Raw genomic sequence first — 17,751 nt, 5'->3', positions numbered from 1 at the left:
CCTGAATACCTTGAATCAAGTGGTCCCTTCTAATCATATTTAGCAGAACCTCCAGGACCGAAATAAAGAGCAATGGAGAATTTGGGCAGCCTTGTCGTGTCCCCTTCTCAATTTTAAATTATTCTGTCACCACATTATTAACTATCAATTTAGCCTTTTGTTCAGAGTAAATCGCACCTATACCGTTTTCAAAGTTTTGTCCAACCCCCATCCCCTGAAGATTTTTCTTCATGAAACTCCAAGAAATATTATCAAAGGCTTTCTCCGCATCTACAAATATCAAAACTGCTTTTGTGTTGATATTCACCTGCAACTTTTCCAAGATATTAATTATATTCTTCATATTATCCGATAGATGTCTACCAGGGAGAAAGCCGGCCTGGTCTTTATGTATCACCTCTGCCAGTACTTTTTTTAATCTTCTAGCCAGAATGTCTGCAAAAATTTTATAATCCACATTAAGCAGGGATATGGGGCGATAGTTCTTAAGTTGTATCTTTTCAGACTCAGTTTTCGGTATAAGTGTGATGTAAGCTTCTTTCCACGACTCGGGCACTTCCCCCCCTCCATAATTTCATTGCAAACCTCCTTTAGTGGTTGAATTAAATAGTCTTTCAAAGTTCTATAGTATTTGGAGGCTAACCCATCAGACCCTGGAGATTTGCCCAATTGCATATTCTGAATCGCACCTTCCACCTCTTGTTCAGTTATTTTATACAGTAATTCAATAATAATTTGTTTTCTTGAGAATTTTTTTGTAATCCGTTGGTTTTCAGAAATTGGTCAATTTTTGTCTCAATCTGTGGCCCTTGTGTATAAAGTTGTTTAAAGTATCTCTGGAAGCAGTTTCTAATCTCCTGTGGGTTCTGTATGTTCTTTCCATCCACTTCGAGGTTAGTAACCGTGTTTAACTTTTGTCTCTTCTTCAACTGCCACGCTAGCAGCTTCCCACATTTATTATCTGATTCAAAAGTCTTTTGTCTCATCTGTTTAATTTTCCATTCAATATCCTGATTTATCATTTTCATATATTGTACTTGATTTAATTTGATTTCTCTCAGAATCTCTTGTGACTTTGGTTTAGCTCTAAGCCTCTTCTCTCCTTCTCTTATTTTCTCCAAAATCTTTTCTTTTTTCTCATTTTGAATTCTGCTTTTTATTGCATTCTGCTGTATCAAGAACCCTCTCATTACAGCTTTACTTGCGTCCCAGATTACTCTTTTTTCCACAGAGGTCTTCAAGTTTATCTCAAAATAATCTTTCATAATTTTATGGGCATTCTTGGTAATTTCTGAATCTCTAAACAAGGTGTCGTTCATCCTCCATCTGAAGGAACCAGTCGGTGTTAATTTCATTTCCATTTTCATAGGGTTATGGTCGGAGCAAGGTTATGGGCAAATTTCCACTTTTCGAATCTTGGGAGCCATTCCTCTGGTTATCCAGATTTGGTCAATTCTTGTCCATGTCTTTTGGGCTTCAGAAAAGAAAGTCCCCTCTCTACCTAGGGGGTTCTTAGTTCTCCAAGTGTCGATTAAATCCATGTTGTCTGTCATTTCAAAAAAAGGTTTTGGTAGTCTTCCATCTTTTGTCACCACTTGTCTTTCTGACTTATCCATATTTGTCGATACCACTCCATTCATGTCTCCAAGCATAATAATGTTAAAGTCCATAAAGTCCAACAACATTGCGTGCAGTTTCTTAAAAAATTCTGATTTCCCCTCATTTGGTGCATATACCCCTACTATCAAGAGTCTCTCTCCTTGGAATTGTATTTCAATTGCCACAAATCTTTCTTGGTCATCTTTAAAAATGAATTTTGGTGATAAACTTTCTTTTCAAATTCAAATTCAAATTTTATTAAACGGTCACAGACCAGATTAACACGTACAGCTAGTCAGCGAAGCATAACACCGGAAAAAACAAAGGACAATTTCAATACAGATTAGGCCATAACAGCAATTTAAAATTAGACAGTATAAATAAAATTAAGTATTTGCCTTCGCCTGCATATTGACATTGGAAAGCTCTTGTTTCCTGCGCCTAATAGCGGCTACACAGAATTTGGCAACATTGATCATAATTTCAGGAACCTTATCTTCTACCAAGGCTCTCATACGTTGGAGTTCTGGTTCATTTTTAAGCTTTTGTAGAACTGGGGCAATAAAGGTCAGGCGTAGATCCTCGTAGTAACTACAGTGCAGCAATACATGCAGACTTGTTTCCACTTCCGATGAGCCACATGGGCAAACACGTGACTCATATGGTTTGCCCTCATATCTGCCTAGCAGCAGGGCAGAGTGCAGAACGTTAAATCTGGCCAGGGTAAAGGAGTGTCTGTACTTAGGTATTTGTAAAACAGCCAGATAATTTGCGGGTGAAAACCCTCTCCCAAAATCTCTAATTGTGGCATGTTTATCCATTTTGCCCATATGACATTGCAACTCTATATCCCTAATGCGTTGAAGCACTTGACTTTTGGCTCTCTCATATCCTGCCGCTATCAAGATCTGCGGGGAGAATCCCAAGCTTCTTATCTTTTCAAACAGGGAAGCTTTCCAGGTAGAATGAAAGGTGTCTAAGAGTGTTAAAGGAGCCAAACCAGCCAGGGGAAAAATAAGTTTTAACCAGCAGTGTATCTTTAGAATCCACAACCGTGCGTTAACGGGTGGTTGTCCAACTTCTAAGCGGACAGCTATATTAGATACACAGGGGGAGATCCCCAATAAACACCGATAGAATTTTGTTTGAAATGCCTCCATAGGCGCAAAATTTTTAAAACTGCAAACCTGGGATCCATAAGTGAGTTGTGGGAGTATTTTTGCAGCAAAAACCTGGGAGGCCGCCGGAACGTATTTACCCCCTTTCCCGTGAAAAAAATCTTGTAAGGGCTTTATTGGCCCTTCCTGCGTTGGCAATGGCGTTTTTCATCTGTTGGTGCCACGAGACCCTTTCCTGAAAAGTTATTCCCAGGTATTTGAAAGTTGCTACCTGGTCAATAGGTTGACCATAATATTCTCCATTTGTGTTTCCTTCTTTTTTTTTTTGAAAACACCATAATTTTAGATTTGCTGTAATTTATTGATAGTTGTTCCGCTTGACAATAGTCAGCAAGTGATCTCAAAAGCTTCCTCAAGCCAACGCAGGAAAAGGAGAGTAGGACTGCGTCGTCCGCATACAGAAGCACCGGGAGGGGCAAACCTGCCAGTTTGGGAGGGTGGGCATTTTCTTTCGCCATATTTACTGCTAGAGAGTTGATGTAGAAATTAAATAGCGTTGGCGCGAGGACACATCCTTGTTTAACACCATAGTGCGTTTGAATTTCTTTAGTTAGATGGCCTGACCGATCGCATCTTACCCTCACCCTGGTGTTTTCGTATAGACCACAGATAAGGCGTAATAAGTGTTTATCTATGTTTGTAGCACCAAGCTTTTCCCAGAGTCTATCCCTTGGTATTAGATCAAAAGCCGATTTAAAACCCACAAAAGCTGCATATAAAGATCCCCCTTTTCTAGAGTATTTATCTGCCAGGTGTTGAAGGATAAGGGCCTGGTCTATAGTTGAACGCTTTGCTCTAAAGCCAGCTTCAGCTTCTGATAGAATATGCTCTCTTTCCATCCACTCCACTAATTTATCACATAAATGAGCAGCGTACAGTTTGCTAATAATGTAGCACCCTGCTTGTGGTTAACGCTTAGCTGGAATGAAATATTCAACGCAGCAATAGAGAAATTAAAATATTAATTTATTTGTCAGACAAATAAATGAGAGGCACAGTGGTATATGGTTACCAAGCTCTGGCCTGCCTCCTGCCATTATGGCCAGCACTTATATTCCCTTAATCCAGCCCCCTTTGCTCCTCCTGGGGCTGCCTCTGTTCAATCAGCCTGGTTGGATTTCCTATTGGCTGATTGCTATAACTAATCACAAAAAGATACACCCATATCCTCCTATCCTTATAAGGGAGACAAAGAGCTATATATATGACATATAAGTAATAATATATCTTACATGGAATCTTAATTACCAGCTCACCTCTTGCCCTATTGCCTTCTAAAACAAATGTTTAATCTTACATTTTTATGTTCAACAGATGTCAAGGATCTTGAGTTCACATCAACATTGAAAGATTTCCTTCATTTAAGGTTTCTAAACAAATGCCTGACAACTATATATCAGAAGTGTTCGATGGCGTCTCCTGTCTGGCAAGGGGGGCTAGGCTCATTTGCCCCTCTGGTCTCCTATTGCAATATGACTCTATGAATCTAGCATTTCTTAAATCCTTTGCATAATTACATTTAAGCCAATATATTTAAGCTATTATATTTCATACATTATCATAGGTAGCCTTTTAAAAGAATAAAACCTTTGTAAAGTAAAAAGGAAGGAACTCAGTAAAAAACAGCTTTTAAAAAGAAACCTCTTCTGTGTACACCCCTCCTTTCACCCCCCTTTCCAGCCTAAAAATAAAGTAAAAAGAAGCTTCTTCTCCAGCCAAGTCAGTTGTCTTTTTCACTGCTCTTGGCCTTTCAACCTTAGGAAGAAGATATGGCTCATTTTACTGGGAGGCACATTGGTATTATTTTACTATTTACCCATTCTTAATTGTGTTTTTTCAGCCTTGGGGCAGCATATGTAATTTCCCATCAATGGGGCCCTCTTGTCTTAGGAGAAAACCTCTTGCCAAGGTTTTTTCTGCCTGGCATGAAACCTTTGAAAATCTAAGCCCATTTAATTTAGGAACCTGATCAAGATATAAGCCAATATAAGTCTTGATTAAAAATGCAGTCTATATTCAGATGCCACATTCCCCCCTTTCAAGCTCAAGGACCTTGCTTACCAAGCGTCCGTGATAGCTTGATCTTCATCATATTCCTGAGGTAAAGCTCTGTATAGGGCCATGATAAGAGGTAGAGTTTCATTCGAAATCATCTTGCTAATTGTACTTCTAAAACATGAGATGATACATGGCACCATACATAAAACCATTATTACTACCGTCAAGAAAAACAAGCAAGACAATAATATCCCTTTGAGTCCCGCAACATTAGGTAACCAATTGGTGAGCCATCCCATATCCCATCCTTCCCATGTTTATACTTGGACATGTGCTATATTCTCCATCTTTGTAGCCAACACACGGATTGCCTCACCATTATCAGAAATGTTAAAGCAACAGGCATTCCCTGTCAAGTTCAAGACTCCACATAGGCCTCCCTGCCTGGCAAGTACATAATCCATTCCCATTTTCAGCTGCATAATGGCGGCTCTACTTTCATCCAACTGTTGTGCAATAAGTCTCAAACTCTGGGCCGTTGCATTGGTTACAAGTTCCACTACTGCTTGCAATCGAATTATTCTGTTTAGATTATAAATAGGATCCCGTGCCCCTTGTATGAGCTCACCAGGATTCCAGGAGGCAGGATCATAATAGGCTATAATGCGCTCTGGCGGCCAATCATCAGTACCGCTCCAACTTTGGGTACTTCCTCCTGCTATACGAGAAATATCAGCATTCCTTCGTGTTCGCTTAGCTGAACTAGTGGGCATAATCCACATTGGTGGTAATACCCATCCCAGGAAACAAGTCCCACTCCATTTGGAAGGGAGTTTCTTGTATGCCCATTCTCCACATATCCACCACAACCATTGGGTCTGAGGTTTTTGGTACGTGGAGTACAGAAGGCGAAAATATCAAAAGAGGTAGAGAGTTCACAGTGCAGTATGTTAGATTGCCTTTTTCTGTCACAGTTATGTTCCACACCACTTTCCATGCATAAATAAAAGGAGGTGCACAGGGCAAGGTATTCCGAGTTCGATACGTAGTACCGTTTGCCCAGGTTTGACTATTCTTAATATAATCCCAAGTATAGTGACAATGAGAAGAGCCTATCATGGTAGGGTCAGCTGCATCTGATGATTTATGCACACAGATTTCCCCTTGCACAGGTATAACTCGTATTGGTTTAGTTGAGTTCCAACCGGGGAAATTCTGTACTTCTGTTTGGTGTGGCATTTCGCTTACCATACCAATGGCACTTAATGGTATTGGTAATAAGGGCATACCTCCCTCTGAATCATCTGGCCCAAGAGAGCAAACAAGGCAATTAGTCCTATTTGCAACATTGGCTATCATCTCAGCTAAGCCTACCCACATATTGTGGTCATGGCGGAATCCATATTTAGCAAATTTGGTCAGATTCATGGACCCTTCCCCTTCCCAAGGGATCAGGATTAATAATAAAATCATGTTGATGTCTAGCATATGCATTCCTTCCACAAAAGATTACCTTATTGTGATAGCAAATAATTATTAGTCCCAATATAATTCCCCCAGTGACAGAAATGGGGAACCACCAAGACCGAAACATATATCCCGAGGATCCCCAATGAGTAATATCACTTATAATTGTTCCACAAGGGGGCAGTCAATCAATTGTATAAGAGAATCTTCCCGTTCACAATTGCTGGTTTAGACGCTCCTCAAGCTTCAGGCGTGCGCAGGTCAGCCAGCTTCCAGGTTGTGGCTGCAGCAGGCCGGTCGTCAAATGTTGCCCGTGACCTAACCCGCTCCCGGTAGGGCTAGATACAGGGGTTTTTGGAGAGAGTCAGTTTTAAAGGATTAGAGGGGTCACCTTTGCATGTCCAACTGCCTTCAGACTTCTTTAAACGAGAGTGATGAATCCAGGGGGTCACCTCAGCTACCTTCACCGCTGTTAGAATAGAGAGCAGGACGGTGTAAGGTCCACGCCACTTAGGTGCAAGTGGATCACGTTTCCACTCTTTCACCCATATGCTATGCCAGCCTGGAGCTGATGAATCGGCTTGGCAATGCTGCACGGCGTGTGCTTGAGGGCCCACCTGTTAAGATAAAAAAACAAACAAACACGGGAGAGAGACAAAAACACGGGAGAGATTGCACTTGTCCCTGTGTCACATGGTCTCCTATTTGTTTGAGGTCAGTTGGAATATCCTGAACAAAGGAGGGCGGCCTCCCATACAGGAGCTCAAAAGGTGACAACTTAAGTCTTTTTGTGGGTGCGCACCGAACACGAAACAGTGTTATGGGTCAGCAAGCACATGGGGATATTAAAGCAGCCTGTGCTTTTCCTTTGCAGGCTTGGCACAGCCCGGCCTGGTCCCTGGGGTGCAGGGCCGTAAGAGATGGAGGCAGGCTGGGCCCTCTCCCTCCTGGGTGAAGCACCTGCCGGAAGCCTCATGGCAATCATCCCCCCCCCCCCGGGGGCACACGCAACAGACACTGGGGCCAACGGAGCGTGGTGGGTTAGGGTGGCAAATGCCTCTCTGAGCTCCGCAGAAAAGCTGAACTTGCACCAGAGCCGCCTCTGACCCACATAATGGGCTATTGCCAGCTTGTATTTTAGGGAGCTGGTTTCTTGTTTTCAGCCTTGCAGCAGCAGTACCCGACTGCACACACTTAATGTGATCTCACAACAATCCTAGGAGGTAGGCCATGGTTATTCCCATTGTAGAAGAGAGGAGAAACGGAGTGATATAATGCCAGCAGTAGTATAAATATGTCCCCATACATGCACCATACAAATAAAGAGTGGACACATAGTCCTACAGATACAACCGACCCTTTGAGGGTGACCAAACTGTTGATGCGGCCCCCCGATGAATTTGAGTTTGACACCCCTGCTTTAGACATATTAGTGGGCTTCTGGCATGCCCTGCAGATGCCTTGCACAAGCGTCTGGCGGTAGGTAGTAAGCCTGGCCAGGTGAATTGCATTGTTTGGATCCCAATTAGGATCTTCCAAGGGAAAGTTGTCCTGGAGATGATGGTCAATATTATAAATATTTCCCACTCTGGCCTGCTCACGCAAATATATCTGTGCCTTTTCAATTATGTCTCTCCTTTCCTCAGTGGTGAAAAGAGTATTCAGGAGCTGGCGACAATCTGTCCAAATAGGACTATTACTATTGAGGTCACCAAGTCCATCATAGCCTGAGGTTTTTCTGCGAAAGATGGGGTGTTTTCCAATTCATCAGATCTGTAGTTGTGAATGGAATACATTGCAGGGTCGAAGTTCGAGGTGGCCGTGGTCCAGGTTGCCCATTAACCAGCACAGGCTCCTCAAGTGCATCAAATACTCTTCTAAGAGGGGCTACTACGTGACCTTTTTCTTCACTTTGCTCTAGGGGCCTCAAATCATAGGGGATGGTATTTGTCCCAAGGCGTTCTTTTAGCAGCTTTATACGCCTGGCTGTATTGCTTGCTGACCGATTAAGGTCTCCCTGTAACTTCTGTAATAATTCTCTAGGACTTGGATGTACAGGGGTTTGGGGTAGGCAATCAGTTGTTCCACTAAAAGAGACTGTAGATGGAGTTCTACTGGGACTCACAGGTGGAATAACCACTTCTGCTTGGGCTTCATTATAGGACTCCAATGCCTCCTGAAGATATTTATCATAATCTATCAAGGAATCAAGCTCTGTGACTCCACTCCCATTATTCATTCCAGTTTCTTGCCTTGGGGTTACAACTGGTGGAGTGTTTGGATTAGGCTCCCTTCGATGTGGAGCATAGGGGGGAGGTGGAAGCACCTCTTCCTCTGGTCCCTCAAAAATGGGTTTAAGTTTATTTGGCAAGATTCCTTTCCTAGCTTCGGCTTTTACAGCCAATAATTTGCATCGTTGGACTTTGCATTCCCTTATCCATGGAGGATTTTTTTTTTTTTTTTTTAATGTGCTCAGCCAGGAATCTATATATGAAAATTGTTCTGGGCACCCTCCAGTTTCTTTGGTGATGTTAGACCAAAGTTTGCTTACTAAATTTATATCAAAGGTTCCCTGGGATGGCCATCCAGTACTTTGTTTTGGCTACCCTAATTCACATAACGTTCTCAAGCGCTCTGGTGTCATTTTGACTCCATATGCCCCTGAGAAGGCTTTCTTAAAATTATTTAACATACATTCAAGAGGTGTATTTCCCCCTTTGAACCCCCAACTCCCATTGTATGGCCCTGTGAAGTATCCACTCAGTCACTCACACACACGCCTTACTGGGAAACGAAGTAGTACTCACTCCACACTTAGGTCAGCTACACATTGTACTTTCTCACACATGCAATGCGCTAGATACTTCAACCACACTCTACCTCCCAATCTTCCCTTTTCCCTACACCAGATCACCATCTGATGTACCCAGCCACCTAGCGTACTCAGTTCCCCTTTACTGAGACGCAGAAGTTTGATCAGGACTTCTCTTCCTCCCAATTAATTGGAGGGCCAAAACCCCTTAGTGCACTTACCCTTAGCTGGTTGCCTGTTTATTTCTCTGGTCCCCCCCGGTCCGTCGCCGTCAGTGGGCAGGGTATCAGACAGACGAGACTTCTGCGTTCCCCCTGGAAAAATTTACCAGTGCGCGCTGGGAAGCAGTTTAGAGATCCTCTCTCTTGTACCCTGTCCAATAGGGCGAAGGGGCTGCGTTCCAGCAGACCACTTATCCGAGTCGCAGGCACCATAAAATGTAGCACCCTGCTTGTGGTTAACGCTTAGCTGGAATGAAATATTCAACGCAGCAATAGAGAAATTAAAATATTAATTTATTTGTCAGACAAATAAATGAGAGGCACAGTGGTATATGGTTACCAAGCTCTGGCCTGCCTCCTGCCATTATGGCCAGCACTTATATTCCCTTAATCCAGCCCCCTTTGCTCCTCCTGGGGCTGCCTCTGTTCAATCAGCCTGGTTGGATTTCCTATTGGCTGATTGCTATAACTAATCACAAAAAGATACACCCATATCCTCCTATCCTTATAAGGGAGACAAAGAGCTATATATATGACATATAAGTAATAATATATCTTACATGGAATCTTAATTACCAGCTCACCTCTTGCCCTATTGCCTTCTAAAACAAATGTTTAATCTTACATTTTTATGTTCAACAGATGTCAAGGATCTTGAGTTCACATCAACATTGAAAGATTTCCTTCATTTAAGGTTTCTAAACAAATGCCTGACAACTATATATCAGAAGTGTTCGATGGCGTCTCCTGTCTGGCAAGGGGGGCTAGGCTCATTTGCCCCTCTGGTCTCCTATTGCAATATGACTCTATGAATCTAGCATTTCTTAAATCCTTTGCATAATTACATTTAAGCCAATATATTTAAGCTATTATATTTCATACATTATCATAGGTAGCCTTTTAAAAGAATAAAACCTTTGTAAAGTAAAAAGGAAGGAACTCAGTAAAAAACAGCTTTTAAAAAGAAACCTCTTCTGTGTACACCCCTCCTTTCACCCCCCTTTCCAGCCTAAAAATAAAGTAAAAAGAAGCTTCTTCTCCAGCCAAGTCAGTTGTCTTTTTCACTGCTCTTGGCCTTTCAACCTTAGGAAGAAGATATGGCTCATTTTACTGGGAGGCACATTGGTATTATTTTACTATTTACCCATTCTTAATTGTGTTTTTTCAGCCTTGGGGCAGCATATGTAATTTCCCATCAATGGGGCCCTCTTGTCTTAGGAGAAAACCTCTTGCCAAGGTTTTTTCTGCCTGGCATGAAACCTTTGAAAATCTAAGCCCATTTAATTTAGGAACCTGATCAAGATATAAGCCAATATAAGTCTTGATTAAAAATGCAGTCTATATTCAGATGCCACAATAATACTTAATAGACTGACTGGTCTGTAGTTAGCTGGCTCAGTTCTGTTTCCTTTTTTTTCCAAATACATTTTTATTAACATTATATACATAACAAGCATACAAACAGATACAAACAAATACAAAAAAAATTACAACAAAATAAAAATAAAAATATACAAGCCAAACTTTTTTCCTCTCTCTAACTATACAAAGAGAGATTAATCCGGCTACTTCACAAAAAAGGAGGAAAAAAAAAAAACCAAAAAAAACCAACAACAAAAAACAAACAAACAAAAAAACCCTCCTGGACTTCCTTCCATCCTTTTGGTAAGTATCAAATATTTACTTCCATTCACGTATTTGATTTTTGATCTGTAAACCTAAATTCACACGCTGGTAGTATTGTTCTGACCCCGCCAATCACATTAAACATTCATTCCAATGTAGTTCCAGTATTTACTCCAATTTTTCAGAGATTTCTGTTCATCCTGGTCTCTTATTTTACCTGTTAATTTATCAAGCTCAGCATATTTTATCATTTTAATTTGCCAATCATTTATATTGGGGATAGTTTCCACTTTCCAATATTGTGCCAACAGAATTCTCGCTGCTGTGGTGGCATAGAGGAATATCGTTCTATCTTCTTTTTTGATCTCTTTATCCAACATTCCCAGCAAAAAGGCTTCGGGTCTTTTGGGGATGGTGTATTTAAATATTTTTTTAAGCTCATTGTAAATCAATTCCCAAAAGCCTTTCACCCTTTTACATGTCCACCATAGATGATATAGGTCACCCTCCACCTCCCCACATTTCCAGCATTTCTTATCCTTTAATCTATACATTTTGGCCAACTTCACAGGGGTGTGATACCACCTGTATAGCATCTTCCAAATATTTTCTCTCAGGGACATACATGCTGTAAACTTTATGTTGCGGTTCCACACTTCCAACCACCTTTCAAAGTCGATGTTATAACCAAAATCAATTGCCCATTTGATCATTGCCTCTTTGACCTCCTCGTCCTTTGTGTACCACTCTAATAGTATATCATAGGTTCTAGATAGGGTTTTGTTTTTACCTTCTATTACTTCTACATTGAATTTTGATTTTTTGTCCTCAAAACCCAACTTCTTCTTGTCCTCTTTTAACAAATCATTCACCTGATGGTATTGCAACCACCCAGTGAATAGATTTTTTATCTCTTCATAAGGTCTAAGTCTTGGCCCTCGATCTGTTTTTCTTAACATTTCTTCGTAGGTGGCGTTTTTCCCCTCCATATTTGTTTTCTTCACCGTTAATACCTCAATCGGTGAGATCCACCATGGGGTCTTTCTTTCAAGGAGATTTTTATTCCTTTCCCATGTTTGGTATAAAGGTCCCCTGAAGATATGATTTAGAAAGCTCTTGTGAGCCTTCGCTTTCCCATACCAAAGGTACGAATGCCATCCGTACCAAATATTAAAACCTTCTAAATCCAGCAGGTCTCTATTCTCCAGTTTAATCCAATCTTTTAACCAAAGTATACAGGCCGCTTCGTAATATAAACTTAGGTCCGGGAGAGAAAAACCCCCTCTTTCTTTTTTATCTATCAAAATTTTCATTTTTATCCGTGGCCTTTTCCCCTGCCAGATATACTTTGCCAAAGCTCTCTGCCACTCTTTACATTGTTTCAGGTCTTTAAGTATGGGAATAGTCTGGAATAGAAATAGCATTCTAGGCAAAATATTCATTTTGACAACCGCTATCCTCCCCAGAAAAGAGAGTTTCATCCTCCCCCATATTTCCATGTCTTTCTTTATACTCCTCCAGGTGACATCATAGTTATCCTTATATAAATTTATGTTCTTGGCTGTGACCCATATCCCAAGATACTTCACTTTCTTGGCTTGGTTTTTGCGACGCTTCGCTAGACGATTTTCCCTATGAGCTTGCATCGCAAGACGAAAGCCCATAGGGAAATCTCGGGGACCTTTTTTTAAATGCTGGCGGTGGGGAGCAAAGCCTTTTTCCCCCCTCCGGACTTCAGAAGAGGTCCAGGAAGGCCGGCGGGGGCGAAAGGCTTTGCTCCCCACCGCCAGCATTTTAAAAGCGGTCCGGGATAGCAGGGAAGCGCTTCCCGCTATCCCGGACGGCTTTTGAAGGCAGGCAGGGGGGAGCAAAGACTTTTGCCCCCCGCCCGCCTTGGGAAGAGGTCCTGGACCTCTTCCGAAGGCGGGCGGGGGGCAAAAGTCTTTGCTCCCCCCTGCCTGCCGCTCTCCCGGAAAGGCAGGCAGGGGGGAGCAAAGACTTTTGCCCCCCGCCCGCCTTCGGAAGAGGTCCAGATGCCGGGCGGCGGGACAGGAACGCCTCCCCCCGCCGCCCGACTTCGGGGCATCGTCCCGATGCCGGGCGGCAGGGCGAGAAAGCCTCCCCCCGCCGCCCGGCATCGGAACAATGTCCCGAAGCCGGGCGGCGGGGCGGGAAAGCCTCCCCCGCCGCACGGCATCGGAGCGATGTCCCGAAGCTGGGCGGCGGGGCGGGAACGCCTCCCCCCGCCGCCCGACTTCGGGGCATCGTCCCGATGCCGGGCGGCGGGGCGAGAAAGCCTCCCCCCGCCGCCCAGCATCGGAACGATGTCCCGAAGCCGGGCGGCGGGGCGGGAAAGCCTCCCCCGTCGCACGGCATCGGAACGATGTCCCGAAGCTGGGCGGCGGGGCGGGAAAGCCTTCCCCCGCCGCCCGGCTTCGGGGCATCGTCCTGATGCCGGGCGGCGGGGCGGGAAAGCCTCCCCCCGCCGCCCGGCATCGGAACGATGTCCCGAAGCCGAGCGGCGGGGCGGGAAAGCCTCCCGAAGATGTCCCGAAGCTGGGCGGCGGGGCGGGAAAGCCTTCCCCCGCCGCCCGGCTTCGGGGCATCGTCCTGATGCCGGGCGGCGGGGCGGGAAAGCCTCCCCCCGCCGCCCGGCTTCGGAACGATGTCCCGAAGCCCGGCGGCGGGGCCGCGAAGCCTGGGCGCGCTGGCAACTCTCCGCAAGGAGCGCTCCCGCTGCTTGTGGAGAGGTCCGCGAAGCCTGTCCTGGACCTCTTCTGAAGGCAGGCGGGGGGCAAAAGTCTTTGTCCCTCCTTCCCAGGGGCTTTTAAATCGCCCCGGACAGCGGAGAAGTCCTCCGCTGTCCCGGGCGATTTTAAAATGCCGCCTGCCAGAAGAGGTCGGGGGAAGGCGGTTTCCATAGGAACGCATTAATTGATTTTCAATGCATTCCTATGGAAAACCGTGCATCGCAAGACGAAAAACTCGCAAGACGAAGAGACTTGCGGAACGAATTAATTTCGTCTTGCGAGGCACCACTGTACCGTTATAAACAATAAAGGAGACAGGGGGCAGCCCTGTCTAGTTCCTTTATATATATCAAAATATTCTGTTGTGGTGTTGTTTATTACCAATTTTGCCTTCTGTTCCTTGTATATTGCTTCTATCCCTCTTCTGAATTTCTCTCCCATTCCCATCGTTTCCAAAACTTTTCTTCAAGAAATCCCATGAGATGTTATCAAACGCCTTTTCAGCGTCTATAAATACCAAGGCCGCTTGTCTGTCTATACTCATATCCAAATATTCAATAATGTCTATCAGATTCCTTACATTTTCCCTTAATTGTCTCCCTGGGAGGAAACCCGTTTGATCTTTATGTATTTTGTTGTTCAAAACCTTTTTTAGTCTTTCTGCCATTATGTCTGTGAATAGTTTATAATCATTATTTAATAATGAAATTGGCCTATAGTTTTCACTTCCAGGGCATCTGCATCTTTTTTGGGGATCAAGGTAATATATGCTTCCTTCCAGGTATTCGGGATCCTTCCTTCCTTTAATATATTATTCATCACTTCTCCTAACACTGCGGATATTTGATTACTTAGTGTTTTATAATATTTGGCCGAAAGGCCATCTGGCCCTGGCACTTTCCCACTTTTCATCCTTTTAATAGCCTTTTTTATCTCTTCTTGAGTAATTGTCTGGTCTAATATCTCATTTTCTTCTTTAGAAATCGGTTTTAGGTGGTGCTCTTGCAAAAAATAGTCTATTTCTTGCTTAGTTTCCTTTCCTCTTTTATATAAATCCTTGTAATATTTTTGAAATATTTTTCTTATCTCTTTTGGCTCTTCCACAATCCTTTCTCCTTTCCTTAGCCTACTAATCGTATTTTCTTTTCTTCTTTCTCTTATTTGCCACGCCAAATATTTGCCTATCTTATTTGCTGACTCAAATGTCCTCTGATTCATCATTTTAATTTTCCATTCTACCTCTTGGTCAATTATTGTAGAAAATTTAGCTTGTGATATCTTTATATTCTGCTTTGCGGTCTCCTCGTTGGGGTTAATAGTTAACTTTCTTTCATTTTCCATAATCTGTGTTAGGATCTGTTCTTTCTTTGTCTCTTTTTCTTTTCTTACTTGACTATTTTTCTGTATTAAAAAACCCCTCATAACTGCCTTTCCTGCGTCCCACACAGTCTCTATGGCGGTTTCCCCATTTAAATTCCATTTAAAATAATCTTCTATTGTCTCTATTGCCTTATTTACAATTTTCTGGTCATTAAATAAAAATTCATTCATTCTCCATCTAACTCTTCGGATATCCCTACCTTTTAACTCAATGGAGACCGCATTATGATCAGATATAATTCTTGGAAGAATTTCCGATTTAATTAGATTTTGGGTTAGTTCCTTCGAAATCCAGATGCTGTCTATTCTCCCCCAACTCTGATTTGGGTTTGAAAAAAAAGTATATTGTTTTGTAGTAGCGTTTTTGAGTCTCCACGCATCAATCAGTCCCAGATTATTTACCATATCAAAGAAGGATCTCGGTAATTTACCTTCCTTCTTCTCATGTTTTTTTGTTGACTTGTCTAGGTTTGGAGATACCACCCCGTTAAAATCGCCCATCAATATCATTTTTTGGTCTATCCATTCCATCAATTTGTCTCCTAATTCCAAATAAAAGGCTGATTTTTTGTCATTTGGAGCATATATTCCCACGACAATTATTTTTTCTCCCTGAAACACTATCTGAACAATAACTACTCTCCCTTGGTCATCTTTATATAATAATTGTGGATCATATTTTTCCTTTATATATATTACCACCCCTCTTTTCTTCACTCTATCTGATGTCACGAAATCTATTCCCAATCTCTTATTGCTTAGTAATCTCTTATGCTTATTTATTATGTGCGTCTCTTGGAGACATATTAAGTCACAATTCTTTTTCAATAGTACGTGTGTAATCTGATTCCTTTTATTCTTATTATTCAATCCATTCACATTCCAGTTTAGTATTTTTAGTGCCATCTATTATATATTGTTAATTAGCTTGTTGAACCTATGTACAATCTAGTGTTCTTTGTCTCCTTTCTCTAGTTCTTCTCTTTCTCCTGTTAAGCTCTCCTCTCTTTCTTCTTCTTCACACCCTCCTTTTCCTTCTCCTTGCTGGTTCTCTGTCTCCTCCTCTACCTCCTCCTCCTCCATCATTTTCCCCAGGTCCTTCTCGTATCTCCTTGCGAATTTTTGAAGTTCTGAGATAGTGGACAGTTTAAACTTTTTTTCTTTGAAATAAAATGAAATACCTTCTGGAAACTCCCATCTATACAAGATCCCATTTTTCTTCAGTTGATTTGTTAATCTTTTATATGGGTCCCTCCTTCGAAGAAATCTCGAAGGGATCTCTTTGTAAATAATAATTGGGTTTTCTTCAATATATAACCTTTTAACATAGTTCTGTTTCAAGATTTCATTTCTTATCTCCAATGAGTTAAACATGACTATTACATCTCCTGGCAATTTTTCCCCTCTAGCTTTGGCCGATTTTATTCTTATTCGAAATATGTTTACCAAGCAATGGTTTATCTCTTCTTCTTTTCTATCTAGCCATATTGCCAGCTCTTTCACCACTTTAGCTCTAATATTCTCATTTAAATCCTCTGGTATTCCTCTAAATTTTAGGTTAGATTGATTTTGTCGCATCTGCGTCATAGCCATGTTATCCAACAACTCTTCCTGTGTTGCTCTTATTTCTTTAACTTCTAGTCTAAGCCTGTCCATCTCTTTCTTACTGTCTTTCGTGTCTTTTTGCACCCTCTTCACTGAGTCCTCCAAAACCTTAGTTTTTACCGAGAGATCTTTAACTTTCCCTTTCAATTCCCCCACCACTTCCTCCAATTTTTTATCTAGAGTTTCTTGTACCTCTATCAGTTTTCTCTCGATATAATGTTCATTGTTTTTAAATTCCTTTCTTATTTCGGCCATCAAGCTATCATAATCTCTAATTTCTCTTGCCTCCTTCCCCTCTTCTTGTCTTGAAGGCCTCCTTTACGCTGGTGTTGCCACCCCCTTCTTAGAGCCGTTCGGCATTTGTATATTTAAGCTTAGTTCTTCCTAATACACTGTATAATAAAATAGGTACTATATAGGTAAGATATGGAGGTAACAAGGTAACAAGATAACAAGATTAACGTCTCTCAGATATTATAACAAAAATCCAAAATTGACTAAGTTGGAACAGTACGAAAATTGGCCCTTAATTAAGATCAGATAGTAATAATACAGTTTTAACTGTACCTAAATCCAGGCACGTATTTAAATCCTCAGGATCTTATAATTTAAGCATAATAAACGCCTGGACCACCAAAAACACTTCCAGATTCAAGGGATTTCCAAACTTATGGGCAAGGTTCTGCGAAGACGTATTCTTTAACTTTGAATCCCGGGGTGTATGTCTCTTTAAATCCCGAAGAGTTAAGAGGGTCACAGCTGTCTCTGAGGCTCCAAACGTATCAGATTGGAATGAATAAGGCGGATCCCCTTTAACTCACTCAGTATAGCAGTCCTTTCACAGTCTCACCGTCTTTAAACAAACTTTAAACACAGCCTCACATTCCCTGACTCTAAACACAGAGTGCCCGGGGTGTATGTCTCTTTAAATCCCAAAGAGTCAAGGGGCTCACAGCTGTCTCTGAGGCTCCAAACGTATCAGATTGGAATGAATAAAGCGGGTCCCCTTTAACTCACTCAGTATGGCAGTCCTTTCACAGTCTCACCGTCTTTAAACAAACTTTAAACACAGCCTCACGTTCCCTGACTCTAAACACAGAGTGCCCGGGGTGTAT

General features: G+C 42.3%; 2 long non-coding RNA genes across 2 annotated transcripts in view; one reads left to right on the top strand and one right to left on the bottom strand.

Annotated features, from left to right (window-relative positions):
• LOC309375593 overlaps positions 1 to 17,751 on the top strand; it is a 50,192-nt gene that overhangs the window by 16,480 nt on the left and 15,961 nt on the right. The window lies entirely within an intron of this gene.
• LOC309375589 overlaps positions 9,551 to 17,751 on the bottom strand; it is a 173,636-nt gene continuing 165,435 nt past the window's right edge. Inside the window, exon 2 of the long non-coding RNA XR_014170966.1 lies at positions 9,551 to 9,744. This is a non-coding gene — a long non-coding RNA (uncharacterized lncRNA). The remainder of the gene's footprint in view (positions 9,745 to 17,751) is intronic.

Source organism: Podarcis melisellensis (assembly GCF_964234715.1).
Source record: "Podarcis melisellensis genome assembly, chromosome: 8".
NCBI classification, from domain to species: Eukaryota; Metazoa; Chordata; class Lepidosauria; order Squamata; family Lacertidae; genus Podarcis; species Podarcis melisellensis.
Note: the sequence above shows the minus strand (reverse complement) of the source record. Positions and strands in the feature narration are given on the sequence as shown.